We start from the raw sequence: 15,242 nt of genomic DNA on the forward strand, positions 1-15,242 counted from the left end.
TTATTCATCTGAAATAAATGAGCTGAGGGTCAAAACTGATGACTGAAAATCTGCTCTTTATAATAAAGATGAGATTGTATGGTAAAATATTATCTGACAATTTTACAACCTTTTACAATTTGACCTATGAATATATGAAAAGAGAATTTTATTAATTCACATAAGAAACTTTAAGGACACCATTAAAACTTTAAAATTAATAAGGTTTGCTTAGAACAAATTCTTAGGCTAGAATATCTACAAAATATATTGAATGTAAAATTCTTGAAAGAAGAAGAATCTCAGGGAATTCAGAGTACTTGTTTTGCATTAAATTAAAATGTTACTTTTAGGAGATTTAAGTGAATAGAAAGGTGTTGTTTTCTGCCTTAGCTAAGGAGGCAAGATCCACTTAAGACATATAAGTTGAAACTCACACTGAAATGTGTGATCTCTAGGGTTAAGTACTGCTTTCACTGGCTCACAGTAGCAAGGGAACCTCACAGGAGAGGAGAAAATGTCACTGCAACAAAGCCCTAGGGGACACCTTCCTGAGCATTGGGAACGGTGTGGGCGCTGTGCCCCAGCCTGTCCTCCGGCCAGTGGATCCAAGAAGGCATCTGACCCACACCAGTGAACAGAGAGCAGGGCCAAGCGTTAGCACAGCCCCATCTGTTGCTTCACACTGAGCCTGAACAGATTGTAAAGGATCAGCAAGAGTAATTTCACAGTATGAGTAAGAGAGAAAAGCAAGTTGTTGTTGTTGTTTGTTTGTTTTTGTCTTTTTAGTTCTGCAGAACTAGAAAAAGAGAGTAGTCCCTGACAGAAGAAAAGCATACCACTGAAAATGATGGAAAGTTTCAGGATTTTTTTTATTTTCTTCAGAGAAGCAGTAAGAGGCTTCCTCCAAGATGTGGCTTCTTTGAAATGAGGTGTGAAAAGCCTTATGGGGCAACTGACTGAGTTTAAAAGAGAGGAGAATAAGACAGGGGACACCCTGGAAACTGAAATGACAGTATGGTAGGATCACAGGGCTCTCTTAAGTTGCAGAATATGGAATCCCAGATGGTGGACACGTCTGAGAAGACCGCCCAAAGGGCAGAGAAAATATGAAAACAGGAAACGTTTTGAGAGAAGTTTATAGATGCAGAGGATAGAGAAGCATGATTATCCATCCATTTGGTGGTAATTATCCACCATATGGAAGGGTGAATGCATTCCTGGAAAAAGTCTAGAGCAAAAGGAACAGAAGCAATATTGAAAAATATACTTGAAAACTTTTCTAAACTGGCTGAAAAGTATTCTTTTATAATTATTTTAATTTCCTCTGGTCCTGTTCTTTGTAGCTTTAAGGATGTGAGCAATGCGATTTAATGTAAGCTTTTTGATCATAAGTTAGACAATCTCACAGGTTAAAAATAATTCATTGAATTTTAATTTGCGTTTCTCTTATTATGAAAGAAGTTACTTTCATATGTTTAAAAATAATTTACATTTCATTTTCTAATAACTGTTTCATCCTGTCTTCTACTGTGCTGTTGGTCTCTCTTTTGAAGTGGCTTTTTGGGTGACAAGGAGAAGTGGCATTGGCCGGTTGGCTTCGCGCCTCCAGGAGTTTCCCAAATCACCCCCGTCAGATACGAAAATGACGAAACAGAAATTCTAAGGCTCGTCCTCTGAACCTCGGTGCGGAGAAATAGGGAGCACGGAGGCTCGAATAGAGCCGTAGGATGAAATCCTAAGCGGCCCAAAGTCCCCAGTTAGTTTGGTGGGAAAAGGGATAGCTGTGACCCCGACGTGATTTGAACACGCAACCTTCTGATCTGGAGTCAGATGCGCTACCGTTGCGCCACGAGGTCATGGAGGCCACCTCCCTTTTGATCCTTTAAGGCTCTTTCTTCCCGCGCATCCAGGTCACTTCGCCGCGTAAACCTTTCGCTTTTCGAGTGAACTTCAGGTCAAACTGAAAAGGAGCGAGAGGTGGGCGGAGGGCGCGGCTGTGCGAGCCCCGGAACCCCGGCCCCAACCCGGCTACGTCGGGTCCGGGCGGGGAAGCGGCTGCAAAACCCGAACCCGGGCCGGCGAAGGGGGGTGAGGGGGCGTGCAGGACCGAGTTCCCGGCCCCGGCATGGTTAAAGGGGGAAACCAAACCAGGACTCTGCGGGCACACCTGGGAGGTGACTTCGGAACTTAGCAGAAAAATAGATGCTCATGTGTCCACCCCTCGCCGCCCCCCCACCCCCGGCTCTCCCGCCCCCTTATAAAACTCAGTTTTGAACATTCGAACATTATAGAAGAGTGTAAGAAAAATTAAAATCAATAATCCCACCACCCGCTGTAAAGCATTTTGATGTATTTCTTTCCAGATTTCCTTCCTCCCAGGTATACACAAGTGTCCATCCGCGTTTGTTAAAGCTTCTTTGCTGTAAAGTACAGCAGCTGCAGAAAAAGGCACAAAACTAAGATATTTAATAGAAGGATCAAAAACCCTTGCCACCACCAGACCTGCCACCCCCGCAGAGCCTAACATCTGCCTTCCGCCTCCACCTGCAGCCAACTCCGACGTCTACGCAAAGAACTTCTTTGCTTTTGTTTATAGTTTTATCACCCAAATATGCATCAGTAAACACTGTAGTGGCGTTCCGACGTATATGTCACTTTTAGTCCATCCCTTTCCCCTCACATCCTCCCCCGGCCCCAACGAAACGACGTTCTCAGCACCGGTTTCAGGTAGTTCGCGTTGTCAGTGAGTCTTGTTACTGAGGATGCTAACTTAAATCATTTAGTTAACAGGTTTTCTGCCGTGGTCCTCCACTGTATGCTACTATTTCCCCCTTGGTAATTAATAAATATTTGGGGATAAACGCTTTCAGGCTATGCAAATATCCTGTTTCTCTTCAACTTTGCACCCACTAATTTTAGCATCCATCTTGACTGCAACAACTATGACTGCAGTGTTCGCCTCAGGGTCATTTTCTTTTTCGCCTTTTCCATCTACATTTATCAACAGAATCCTTCTATGAGAAAGAACTGGTTCTTCTCTTCCATTTACTTATGTATTATATATTCAATTATTTCTTTGCATCAATACAGATTCATGTATATTTTTTAATTTTATAGGTTTAACCCATAGAACATCATTTAAAAAATATTGTTTCTGAAAATTTCCCAGCTTTGGCTGTTACAAACTCCTTCAGGTTGGCTCATGTGTCCTTTTGATATCTGCCATCCTGTTTTTAGCACTTCCTTAGTTTCTGGCACAAGATGTTCCAGGCTTATCTTGTAGTTTCCCTGCAGCAGCTCTGGAATCAACTATTTCTCCAAGGAGCTCTGTTTCCTGTTTTTGGAGAATGGTGTTTAGAAATTAAGATCTAGTTGTTAGATGTGATCATTACAATGGGCTGTCATTCCCCTTTTCATTATTTGTAGCTTCTCTGACACTGAGAAACGTAGCTCTCATTAGCTATAATATATGCACTTATATATGTATACATACATGTACGTGCATATATGTGTGTTTCAGAATTACTAACCCGTACACCTGTAAGAAAAGATTTACTAAGAGGATTACCTTATATGTGTACAGGGTTTTTTGGGGTTTTTTTGTTCTCCTGTAGCTTTACAGGCAAAATACTGTTTTGCAAAGTTATTTAGGTTAGTTCTTCTCTTCCCCAAGCCTTCACTTTTGGTTATATTATTTATTTGTAGTACTGTTAGGTTGTTACTTTTATTCATTTATTTTTTATTTTTGGCTATATTGGGTCTTCCGTTGCACGGGCTTTCTCTAGTTGTGGTTAGTGGGGGCTACTCTTTGCTGTGGTGCGCGGGCTTCCGTTGTGGCTTCTCTCGTTGCAGAGCGCGGGCTCTAGGCTTGAGGGCTCAGTAGTTGTGTCTCGCGGGCTCTAAAGCTCAGGCTCAGTAGTTGTGGCGCACTGGCTTAGTTGCTTCACAGCATGTGGGATCTTCCTGGGCCAGGGCTTGAACCCATGTCCCCTGCATTGGCAGGCGGATTCTTAACGACTGCGCTGCTAGGGAAGCCCCTGTTGTTACTTTTATATTCCATTTCAGGTTCATGATTAGTTTTCATTATTTTCTTTAAACTTATGCATTTGTAAAATATTACCATAGTTCTAAGTACCAGCGCTGTATAAAAGGGTATACTAAAAACTGTGTCACTCCCTTATCATCTCTATTACTCAGACTCATTGCCCCCTTCTTTCCACCGCTTCCCAACTACCCCTGTTGGTAACTAATCTTTTCAGTTTCTGGTTGATCCTTCCTGCATTCTTTTGCACAGATGAGCAGGTATATGTTTATTTTATTACATCCTCTTCTTTCTTAGATAAAGGATAGCACACTATAATTACTATTTTGCACTTTGCCGTTTTACCTCAGCAGTTTATCCTGGAAATCACTCCATGTCAGCTCATTGAGATCTTTATTTTTATTTATTTATTTATTTATTTTTTACAGCTACACAGTACTTCCTGGTGTGGATGTAAGCATAGCTTATTCAACTGCTTTCCTGTAGTTTTTGCCTAATATTTCCAAGGCTCATCCATGTTGCAGCATGTATCAATACTTCATTCTTTTTATTGCCCAATAATATTCCATCGTATGGCTATATCAGATTTTATCAGTTTGGTAGGATGAAAATCTACCAAAAAAACAAGTGGAGGTTTTTTCACATCAAGTAGGAATCAGATTCTCCTTCACAGGTTTTGCTGTTTTTCTTGATTGTTGAAGGCTGTAGTAGTCCATCTGTTTAGTGACTTTCCCAAATTATTTTTGCAAAGGCTGTATTCCTTGTTGTTTGTGGTTACTGAAGTGTCTCTCTTCCTTGGTTTGTTTCTAGCTAGTTTTTTTGACAGAGATGTCCTTGAATTCCAGGTACTTTATTAAAAACAACAACAATAACATAACACCCCCCCTTTTTTTTCAGATTGGCTGTGTGCTGGCCCTCCTTTAACATTTAGCCAGGCTTGCACTAAGCCTAGGGACAGCCTGAGGTGAAATCTCAGTGTCTTCTCAGATCTGTTCTGAGTGTGCGTCTTTCTCTCAGCATGCATGAGGCTTTCTAAACCCCCCCATATAGATAGTACTTTGGAATGCCCTAATTTCCCAAAAAAACTCCCCAGCTTTTGCTCCTGGGACTTCGGTGGTCCAGGGATGGTGTGGGGCAATGGCAAGTAAAAAATACCACAAAGTTTTCCTACTGCTTTGAATTCATCCCTTTCTTGACTCAATGTTCGCTTGGTTGCTGCAAACCTTTCACTGTTCTCCAGAGTCTCTGACAAATTTGGTTCTGGCAGTTCTGCTTGTGTTTTTGGTGTTTCTGTGAGGGGATGAGAACTTGGAGCTTCCCACTCTGCTATTTTGCTGATGTCACCCATCTTTAAATAATTTTTTCTCTGCCTATAGAATGCTGGCTTGACAATTTTTTTATTCTTTTACGTTTTAAAGATACTATTTCTTTGTTATTTCCTCTACCTTCCTTAGTTTTTAGTTGATAATATGATGTGTCTTTTTTTTTTATTTTCAGCAAATCACTATGTGCCAAGTATACTGACCTTTCTATTAATGTTTTGGGGGATGGCTGAAGTTGTTGACTTTGTGAGTTGACATCTTTCAATAAATTTGCAAAGTTCTCAATGTTACTTTTGCAAATATTGCATCTGCCCATCCTCTCTCTCCTGTCTTTCTTGGACAGCAATTACATGTAAGTAAGCTCCTTTCTTATATTTTTTTGCTCCTTCTATTCTTATTTCTCTCTGTTATTCGGTTTAGCTATTTTCTTCTTGTTTTCAAGTTTAGTATGTTCTGTTTTCTGCTGTGCAAAGTCTGCTGCTAAAGTCATCCAATGAATTTCAAATGTTTTATTTTGCAGTTCTAAAATTTCCACTTGATTTTTGGCAGATTTTAATGCTGTTTTGAAATACTCTATCCCACGTTTTTAACAAATCTGTTGTCACCCTCTTTCCTTCTACGTTTTTAAACATATGAATTATAGCAATTTTGACTGCTAACTCCAAGTCTGGATCATTTCTGGATTTGTTTCTATTGACTGTTCTCTTTTTATTATGGCTCACCTATTTCCCCCTTTTGTGCATGTTTTTAATTTTACTTACTTATTTTTTTTTTTTGGCTTTGTTGGGTCTTTGTTGCTGTGTGCAGGCTTTCTCTAGTTGCGGTGAGCAGGGGCTACTCTTCATTGTGGTGCACAGGCTTCTCGTTGTGGTGGCTTGTGGAGCATGGGCTCTAGGCGCGTGGGCTTCAGTAGTTGAGGCGCACAGGCTCAGTAGTTGTGGCTTGCAGGCTCTAGAGCACAGGCTCAGTAGTTGTGGCACATGGGCTTAGCTGCTCCGCGGCATGGGGGTTCTTCCCAGACCAGGGATCAAACCTGTGTCCCCTGCATTGGCAGGCAGACTCTTAACCACTGTGCCACCAGGGAAGTCCCAGCCTTTTGTGGGTTTTTTTTTTGTTGTGGCCTCTCCTGTTGCAGAGCACAGGCTCCGGACGCGCAGGCTCAGCGGCCATGGCTCACGGGCCCAGCCACTCCACGGCACGTGGGATCTTCCCAGCCCAGGGCACGAACCCACGTCCCCTGCATCGGCAGGCAGACTCTCAACCACTGCGCCACCAGGGAAGCCCTGTGCATGTTGATTTAACTTTTTATTTTGATTTTTTCTGGGCAATGTGGATGATAAATATAAATTTTAGCAGCTCTGGCCTGATTACAGTAACTTCCTTCTCTTCTGCCTTGTAAAGCCATGAGCATTGGTCCCACAGAAAAGCCACTGTGAGGGAGACAACAGCTTTTCCCTCGGGCAACACGAGTCCAGACTCTGCCCGGGAGTTTCCTACCAAAGGAAAAGAGCAGTGATGCTGTCACACCAATCCCCTTCTCACAGTTTTGGGTATACCTGGGTTTCCTGGTATATCTACTGCCTGGGGATGTGGAACATCAGGGTTTTCTATGCCGATAATATCACCTTAAGTGACAGTGTGGTGCTGTGCTCACATCAAGGATTTGGAGAAATTTCTGGTGCAGATGGGACAGCAGGAGTTGAAAGTTTTCTCTCAAAGATTTGGATCCTGCTCTCCTCAGTTATTTTGCTATTCTCAAAAAGCTCATTTCCTCCTTCTAGTGATTTTACATGGAAAGAATGAGGTCCCTTTTGCAGTTTGTATGAGATGCAAAAATTCTCAAACTTAACGAAAGCAATGTCAAAATAGCAATTATTAAAAAGGATGTGATTGCCCAATGTTGGCAAAGATGTCAGGGCAGGAAGCACCCTCATATACATCTGGTGAGAGTCCAGAGCTTTTGGAAGGCATTTGGCACTTGTATTAAAAGGCCTTTTCAATATGTGTACTTTGCCCCAGAAATTCCATTTTTATGACCCCATGGAAAACAATTAAGGATGTTTGCAATGATTTTCCTGTAGGGTTATCAAAATTCTATTTATAATAGTGAAGAATTAGAAGCAGTTTTAGCTGCTCTGTTCCATAAGCAGAGTCTAGATTTTTGAAATAACGAGAGGCAGGAGGGAGACTATCCCAGGTTGGGTTCCCCAGGAAGGTGACTCTGTGTGGACGTTTGCATGGAGGCTTTTGGGATCACAAGAGAAGGAAGCAGGACTGGGTAGAGAGAGAAGAGGGCTGCTATGCGGTCTCAGTAAAGGCATCAGCTGACCCCACGAAGAACTCCAAATTCACAACTGTCCCAAAGTTAAGTGGAAGGGCCAGGTCTTTGCTCCTATGTCAACCAGTCATTGGATGTGGGCTGTCCCAGGAACCGGTCTGCTTTGGGGTAAGGCGACTCTCTCAAGCTGAGGAGTGCCTGCCAGCAGCACTTCTAGCGGCCGGAGAATAAACACTTCAGTTCTGAAAGGGGGGATGGGGTGGACCACAATTTCATCACCTGGATTCACTTCTTTTTTTTTTTTTTTTTTTTTTTTTTTTTGCTGTACGCGGGCCTCTCACTGCTGTGGCCTCTCCCGTTGCGGAGCACAGGCTCCGGACACACAGGCTCCGCGGCCATGGCTCGCGGGCCCAGCCGCTCCGCGGCATGTGGGATCTTCCGGGATCGGGGCACGAACCCGTGTCCCCTGCATCGGCAGGCGGACTCTCAACCACTGCGCCACCAGGGAAGCCCTGGATTCACTTCTTCATATGAGTTTTGGGAGAAGCAACACCAGGATTCCGGTGGGCCTGTTTTCCTGGAAGAAACTTACAAGGAGGATGAACTACAGCCTCCTCGCCCCCTGCTGCTGGTCTTAGGACTGCAAATTATATTCACCGTTGCCCTCCTTCACCTCAGCTAACACCTGCACTGGTCTTGGTGGCTTTCCCGATGGCCAGACCCAGACACTTATCACTGAGGCCCTGGTCACTGTGTGCTTCTCAGGCTAAGACTGCTATGTTCATTATTTACTACCAAAATGGGTGAGACAGTGCCAAAAGGTATTCTAATATTATGGGGAATTAGCTGGGTGCCAAACATACGTCTCCCTTCTCCCACTGTAACAAGAGCCCCACCTCCTAGTGATCAGGATCAAATATCCCTGTCACAATGGTGACTCCTCTTGTTGCTGGCTGGTCCCCTGGCAGCAGCTGTAGTTTATATCTCAAAAGGCCTACTGATGTGTTTCCTGAATGAGTTGTTCTGCCTTGGGAATCAAGCCTCTAAACCTGCAGTGCCCAGGCTTGCAGGAAAGAGCAGCACATATTGAGTCACTGGGAGTGAGGTAAGCACGCCTCTCCTGCTTCTACTCCTTGGTTCCCAGTCTATACGTTCCAACTACCAGGAGCACAACCATATAAAGGTAGTTCATTTGAGGCATAAACTGCACCCTGAGGATGGTGCCCCATCCCTGTAAATTACTGCCTCCACGCTGGCACTTACAGTGTGCCTTTAACAGGCCATTCCATCTCCAACATCTATCAGCCTGGCAGCTTCTGGGGATGTGGTATGTGATATGACCAGTGGATCCCGTGAGAATATGCACACTCCTCTATCTCCTCTGCTATACAGTAGGTTCCTTGGTTTGATGTGGTATCATGTGGATGAATCAAACATTCTATAAATCCCCAGATAGTGAGTGGTTTTGTCTGAGGTCTGGCAAGCAGGAAAGGCAAGCAAATACCTAGAGTGTGGATTGATTCAGCTGTATGAATTGCCGTTGCTTCCAGAATAGAAGGGGTCCAGTGGCGCCAACTCACCACCAAGCATCTGACTGGTCTCCTAGTGGGATGGTAACCATACTGGGGACTTAGCACGGAAGAGCGTGTTGCTGGAAGGCGGACAGCAGTTGCAGCAGGTAAATAAGCCTTGGGAAGGGGCAGCCTGTGACACTGGGCAAATGCCACCACGGCTGCTCCATTCGCGCTTGTGTTGTCAGCATTGAGTGACTAAACAGGAGCTGACAGACACGTCAACTGAGATCTTTGACAGAAATGAAGTGTAAGAGGTGAGCTTACATCTACCTGGCATTTCCTCTGTTTATGGATTCCAGGCAGAAACTGTCAGAGTTTAGGGGTGCCGCCGGGAGATAAGGGGTGATATCCTAGAGGAGACAGCTCTACGACTTGCATAAAATTCCCCCTCAAACCTTTAGCCGAGTTCTAAGCTGTGAATGGTGAAAATAAGAGAAACTCTGTAAAAAGCAGCACTTGAGAGGTTAAATGGATGAGCAGGTTTCAGCAGCTGTCTAGTACTGGAAAGACAGAGATTACAGTTCAAGATCAAGCCCTAGCAAGTTAGAGGGGCTTGGTAAACGCCTTGGAGTTTCCACTGAGATTCCAGAAGAACCATGCTGGACAAAACTGAAACAGACTAAAGGACAAAACTGAAACAGACCAGCTTTAACTCAACCTAATGTCAATCACAAATGGGGTCAGGGTGCTCCACTAGTACTCTGTCTGCTAAAATAAAACTTTGTTTTATTTAACTTTTTATTTTATATTAGAGTATAGATGATTAACAGTGTTGTGACAGTTGCAGATGTACAAAAAAGTGATTCAGTTATACATATACATGTATCTATTCTTTTTCAAATTCTTTTCCCATTTAGGTTGTTACATGATACTGAGCAGAGTTCCCTGTGCTATACAGTAGGTCCTTGTTGGTTATCCATTTTAAATATAGCTGTGTGTACATGTCAATCCCAAACTCCCTAACTATCCCTTCCCCCACCCTTCCCCCCGTTAACCATAAGTTCATTCTCTAAGTCTGTGAGTCTGTTTCTGTTTTGTAAATAAGTTCATTTTTAAAAAACTTTTTATTTTATATTGGAGTATAGTTGATTAACAGTGTTGTGATAGTGCTAAATAAATCTTAATCCTCTTTAGAGGAAGACAAACCAAGGATCTCCAGAAATTTTTTCACCTATAATGTCTGGCATCAAATGAGATATTAGAAAGCATGCTAAAAAAAATCAGCTGACCAGACAGCAAGAAAAACAACAGACATAGGAACAGACCAAAAAGTGATTCAGCTACTGTAGTTAACTGTCCAGGACTTTAAAATAAACATTATTAATATATTCAAGAGAAAAGAATGGAGAATTTCAGCAGATACCTAGAATCCATATAAAGACAGGACAAAAAATCCAGAAATAAAAAATCTGACTAAAATTAAGAATTCAAAATGTGTTTAATAGCAGATTGAAAACAGAATAGGCATTAGTTAATGGGAGGGCAATTCAGTGGAAAGTGTCTAGTCTGATGCACAGAGAGAAAAAAGGGATGGGAAATACAGAAAACCAAAAGAGAGACCTGGACCATGGTAAAAGGTCTAACCTACAGATAATTAGAATCCTAGAATAAAGGAGAGAGGAAATGGGGCAGAGGTAATATTTAAAGAAATAGTGGCTGAGAGTTTCCCCACACTGATGAAAAGATATCACAGCACAGTCTCAAGAAGCTCCACATGCTCAAAATATGATTTAAAAACAAACAAAAAACCTCTCCACCTAGGCACATCACATTAAAACTTACAAAAACCAAGGGCAAAGATAAAATCTTAAAAGTAGCTGGAGAAAAAATAAAACAAGAACAGAACACAGTTGATTTTTTTAATAGAAACTTTGGAAGCCAGAAGCTGAGGTTTTATTTTAGGTGAGGAAAGAAAAAACAGCAACAACAATGAAAAACAAATGCCAGACTAGAACACTTATCCCAGTGAAAATATCCTTCCTAAATGAACGCAAAGTAAAGATATTTCAGACAAAAGCTGAGATAAGCTACTGGAATGGTATGATAAATGCCCAAAGGAATTAGCCAGGCAAAGGGAACATGATCCAGTTGGAACAAGGAATGTCAGGAAAGAATGAAGAACACGGGAATAGGTAAATATGTAAGTATGAATAAACACTGCTGAAAACAGTAATAGTAATAAAATCCTTTGGAGTTTAAAACATGTAGAAGTAAAATATATGACAACAATTGAACAAAAGGCAAAGAGTAAATGGAATTAAAACATTAGTTTTTTTCATTGCTTTGAAATATTAATTTCAAGATTGCTCCAAGAAAAAAGAACCAAAAAAAAAAAAAAAAAAAAAAAAGAGTGCTCCAATGGAGAGCCAAACAAATTTTAAGGGCAATGATTTTCGGACATTTCAGCATCAGGACAACATTACAATTTTAAAAATTATTGAGGAAACCAAAGACTTTTTATTTATGTAGGTTACAACTATTGATGTTTACTGTATTTGAAATTAAAATTGGAAAAGTTTTTAATGTTTATTAGTTTATTAAAAATAATACTATTAAACTACTATATGATATTGAAAAACATTTTTAATAAAAACAAATCTTCAAAACAAAAAAATTAGTGCAAAGAGTGGTACTGTTTTAAATTTTTGCAAATCTCTTTAACGTCTCACTGGATTAGTTTGTTAGGGCTGCCATAAAAAAATGCCACAGACTAGGTGGCTTAAACAACAGGAATTTATTTACTCACAGTTCTGGAGGGCAGAAGTCCAAGATCAAGGTGTCTGCAAGGTTGATTTCTTCTGAGGTCCCTCTCCTTGGCTTGCTGGTAGTCACCCTCTTGCTGCCTCTTCACATGGTTGCCCCTTTGTGTGTACGCACCACTGGTGACTCTGTACATCCAAAGTTCTCTTCTCATAAGGACACCAGTCAGAGTTATTAGGAGTCACCCTAACAGCCACATTTTAACTTATCATCTCTTTAAAGGCCCTATCTCCTAAAACAGTCACAGTCTCAGGCACTGGAAGTTAGTGTCTCAACATATGAATTTGAGGGGGGACGTAATTCAGTTGATAATAATGGCTCAATAGAAGATGGCTGAATTCTGAGATCTTCTTTTGCATTAAATATTTTGCAATATCACATGCCATGAAGCTTCTGAAAAACAGCAATCTATACTCATAAGAAAAATGAGAATGAAAAAGGTAATGTCTTAGAATTATTATGAAAATAGTTCTGCTTCTCCAGAGTAACACCAAAATAATAAATGAATGTATAATTAAACTGAATAGAGTAGAAAAATGAGAAAATGAAACATATTTGATTATTCCGAAGAAAAGAAAGGAGAAATAAAAGAAGAAACAGGCAAAACAAAGAGAGACTTACACCCAAATATATTAGTAATTACATTAAATGAAAATGGATTACACTCACCAATTAAAATACAAAGATTATCAGACTAGATAAAAATAAGACCCAAAATATATGCTACTTACAGGAGATACACTTTAAATGTAAGGACACAGATTAAGTTAAAAGTAAAAGAATAGGAAAAAGACATATAGCATGTGTATTTGTTTTCTACTGCTATATAACACATTAATGGAAACAGCGGCTTAAAACAACAACTATTTATTAGCCCACAGCTCTGTGGTTCAGAAGTCCAAGCATGGCATGGCTGGGTTCTCTGCTCAGGTCTCAAAGGCTGAAATCAAGGAGTCAACGGGTCAATTCTTGTCTGAAGGCTGAGGAAACAGCAACTCCAAGTGAAGTCAACTTGTTAGCAAAATTCAGTTCCTTGAAGTTGCAGGACTGAGGCTCCTGTTTCCCTGCTGGCTGTCAGTCACAAACTGCTCTCAGTCCCTAAAGGGTGTCTACACGCCTTGTCACACAGCCCCTCTATCTTCAAAACCAGCAATGAAGAATGTCGCTCACACTGAGTCTCCCTTATACACCAAATCTCTCTCACCAGGACGAGTCCCACACTTTTTAAGGTCTCAACTGATTGGGTCTGGCCCACTGAGGGTAACTGCACTATTTTCAGTCAACTGACTTGGGACCTTAATTATATTTGTGAAATCCCTTCACAAAAGCACCTAGATTAGTGTTTGATTGAATAACTGGGAACTGCTTGTATACCAGGGGCTGGGAATCTAGGAACCAATTAAGAATTCTGCCTACCACACCATGCAGACACTAACAAAAAGAAAATTGTTTTGGCTGTATTAATATCAGAAAAAGTAGAATTTATGGCAAAAAACATTACTAGAGTTAGAGGATGCTTGATATCGATAAAAAGGTCAACTCAACAAGAAGATATAACAATCCTAAATTTAAATGCACTGAATAATATATATTCAAGATGTAGAAAGCAAACATTAATAGAAATAAAAGAAAAAAAAGATAAATCCACAATCATAGTTGGAGATTTGAAGACACCATTCTTAGTAGCTTATAGTTCAAGCAGAAAAATAAATCAGTAAAAATATAGAAGATTTGAAGAATGCTATTAACCAACTTGGTCTAATTAATATTTATAGAACATTACATCTAACTGCAGAAATTTCAAGTGATAATTCTTATTTCCATGCTATTTTCATGTGAACACGGAGCATTTACCAAAATAGACCATTGGCTGAGCCACAAAGTAAGTATCAACAAATTTCAAATGACTGAAATAATACAGTGTGTTCTTTGACCACAGTGGAAATAAGCTAGAATTCCATAATATATAAATAGAAAATCCACAAATTCATTAAAAGTAAGCAACATGCTTATAAATAACCCCAGGGTCAAGGTAGAAATAACAAAGAAGTTTAGAAAATATTTTTAACTGAATGATAATAAAAATACAACATATCAAAATCTGTGGTCAGAAAGATTAACTCAAAATGGATGATAGGCCTATATATAAAATCTAAAACCATACAACTTCTAGAAAAAAACATAGAAGAAACTCCAGAACCTTAGGGAAAGTGAAGATTTCTTGGAGAGGACCCAAAAAGCATGACCCATAAAAAGGAAATGTTATCCTTCTGATATCCTTCAAAATAAAAACATCTGCTCTTCAAAAGACACCACTAAGAAAAGTTAAAAGGGAAGCCATATTCTGGGAGAAAATACTTACAAAACATATCTGACAAAGGACGTGTATCTAGACTATATAATCATTATCATCATCATCTAATTTAAATGGGCAAAAAACTTAAACAGACACTTCACAAAGGGGAGATATAAATAGCCATTAAACACATAGAAAATGTTCACCATTAATCGAGAAATGCAAACTAAAACCACCATGAAGTACTAGTACACACATTAGAAAAGCTAAAATTAAAGACTGACTTATATACCTGAAACTAATACAATATTGTAAATCAACTATACTTTAATTTAAAAAAATTAAAGACTGACAATACCATGAGCTGGCAAGGCTAGGGGTAACTAGAGCACTCATACATTGTTGGTGGGTTGCAAGATGGTACACTTTGGAAAACAACTTGGCAGTTTCTTATAAAATATTACATACATTTGCCATATAACCCAGCAACTCCGAACCTAGGTATTTATATAATAGAAGTGAAAATATGTCTACACAGAGCTTATACGTGAATGTTCACAGCTGGTTTATTCATAATAGCTCTAAAGTGGAAACAATCCAAATGTCCATCAATGGCTGAATGAACTGTAGTATATTAACGCTATGGGAATGAAGTACCAACCACATAACATGAATGAACCTCCAAATTCATGAGTGAAGAAGGTAGATAGAAAACAGGATATACTATATGATCCCATTTATATGAAACTCTAGAAAAGACAATTCTAATATATAGCGATAGAAAGCAGATTAACGGTTTCTTGGAATCAGAGGTGGGGACAATTTTGGGGTGATGAAAAATGTTCTATACCTTGATTTTGGTGATGGTTATACAGGTGTGTAAATTTGCCAAAACTCATCAAAATATAAAGTTAAATCTGGTACAACTTATTATGTGTAAATTATGTCCCAATAAAGTTGATTAAAAAAACCTCTACTTGATGAAGCT

At 40.2% G+C, this 15,242-nt stretch overlaps 1 non-coding gene across 1 annotated transcript; it reads right to left on the minus strand.

Annotated features, from left to right (window-relative positions):
* Positions 1 to 1,766: 1,766 nt before the first annotated feature.
* TRNAW-CCA (transfer RNA tryptophan (anticodon CCA)) lies at positions 1,767 to 1,838 on the minus strand. The gene has a single exon. It is a non-coding gene; the product is annotated as a tRNA-Trp (tRNA).
* Positions 1,839 to 15,242: the final 13,404 nt, after the last annotated feature.

This window comes from Mesoplodon densirostris, chromosome 18, assembly GCF_025265405.1.
Source record: "Mesoplodon densirostris isolate mMesDen1 chromosome 18, mMesDen1 primary haplotype, whole genome shotgun sequence".
Taxonomy (NCBI): domain Eukaryota; kingdom Metazoa; phylum Chordata; class Mammalia; order Artiodactyla; family Ziphiidae; genus Mesoplodon; species Mesoplodon densirostris.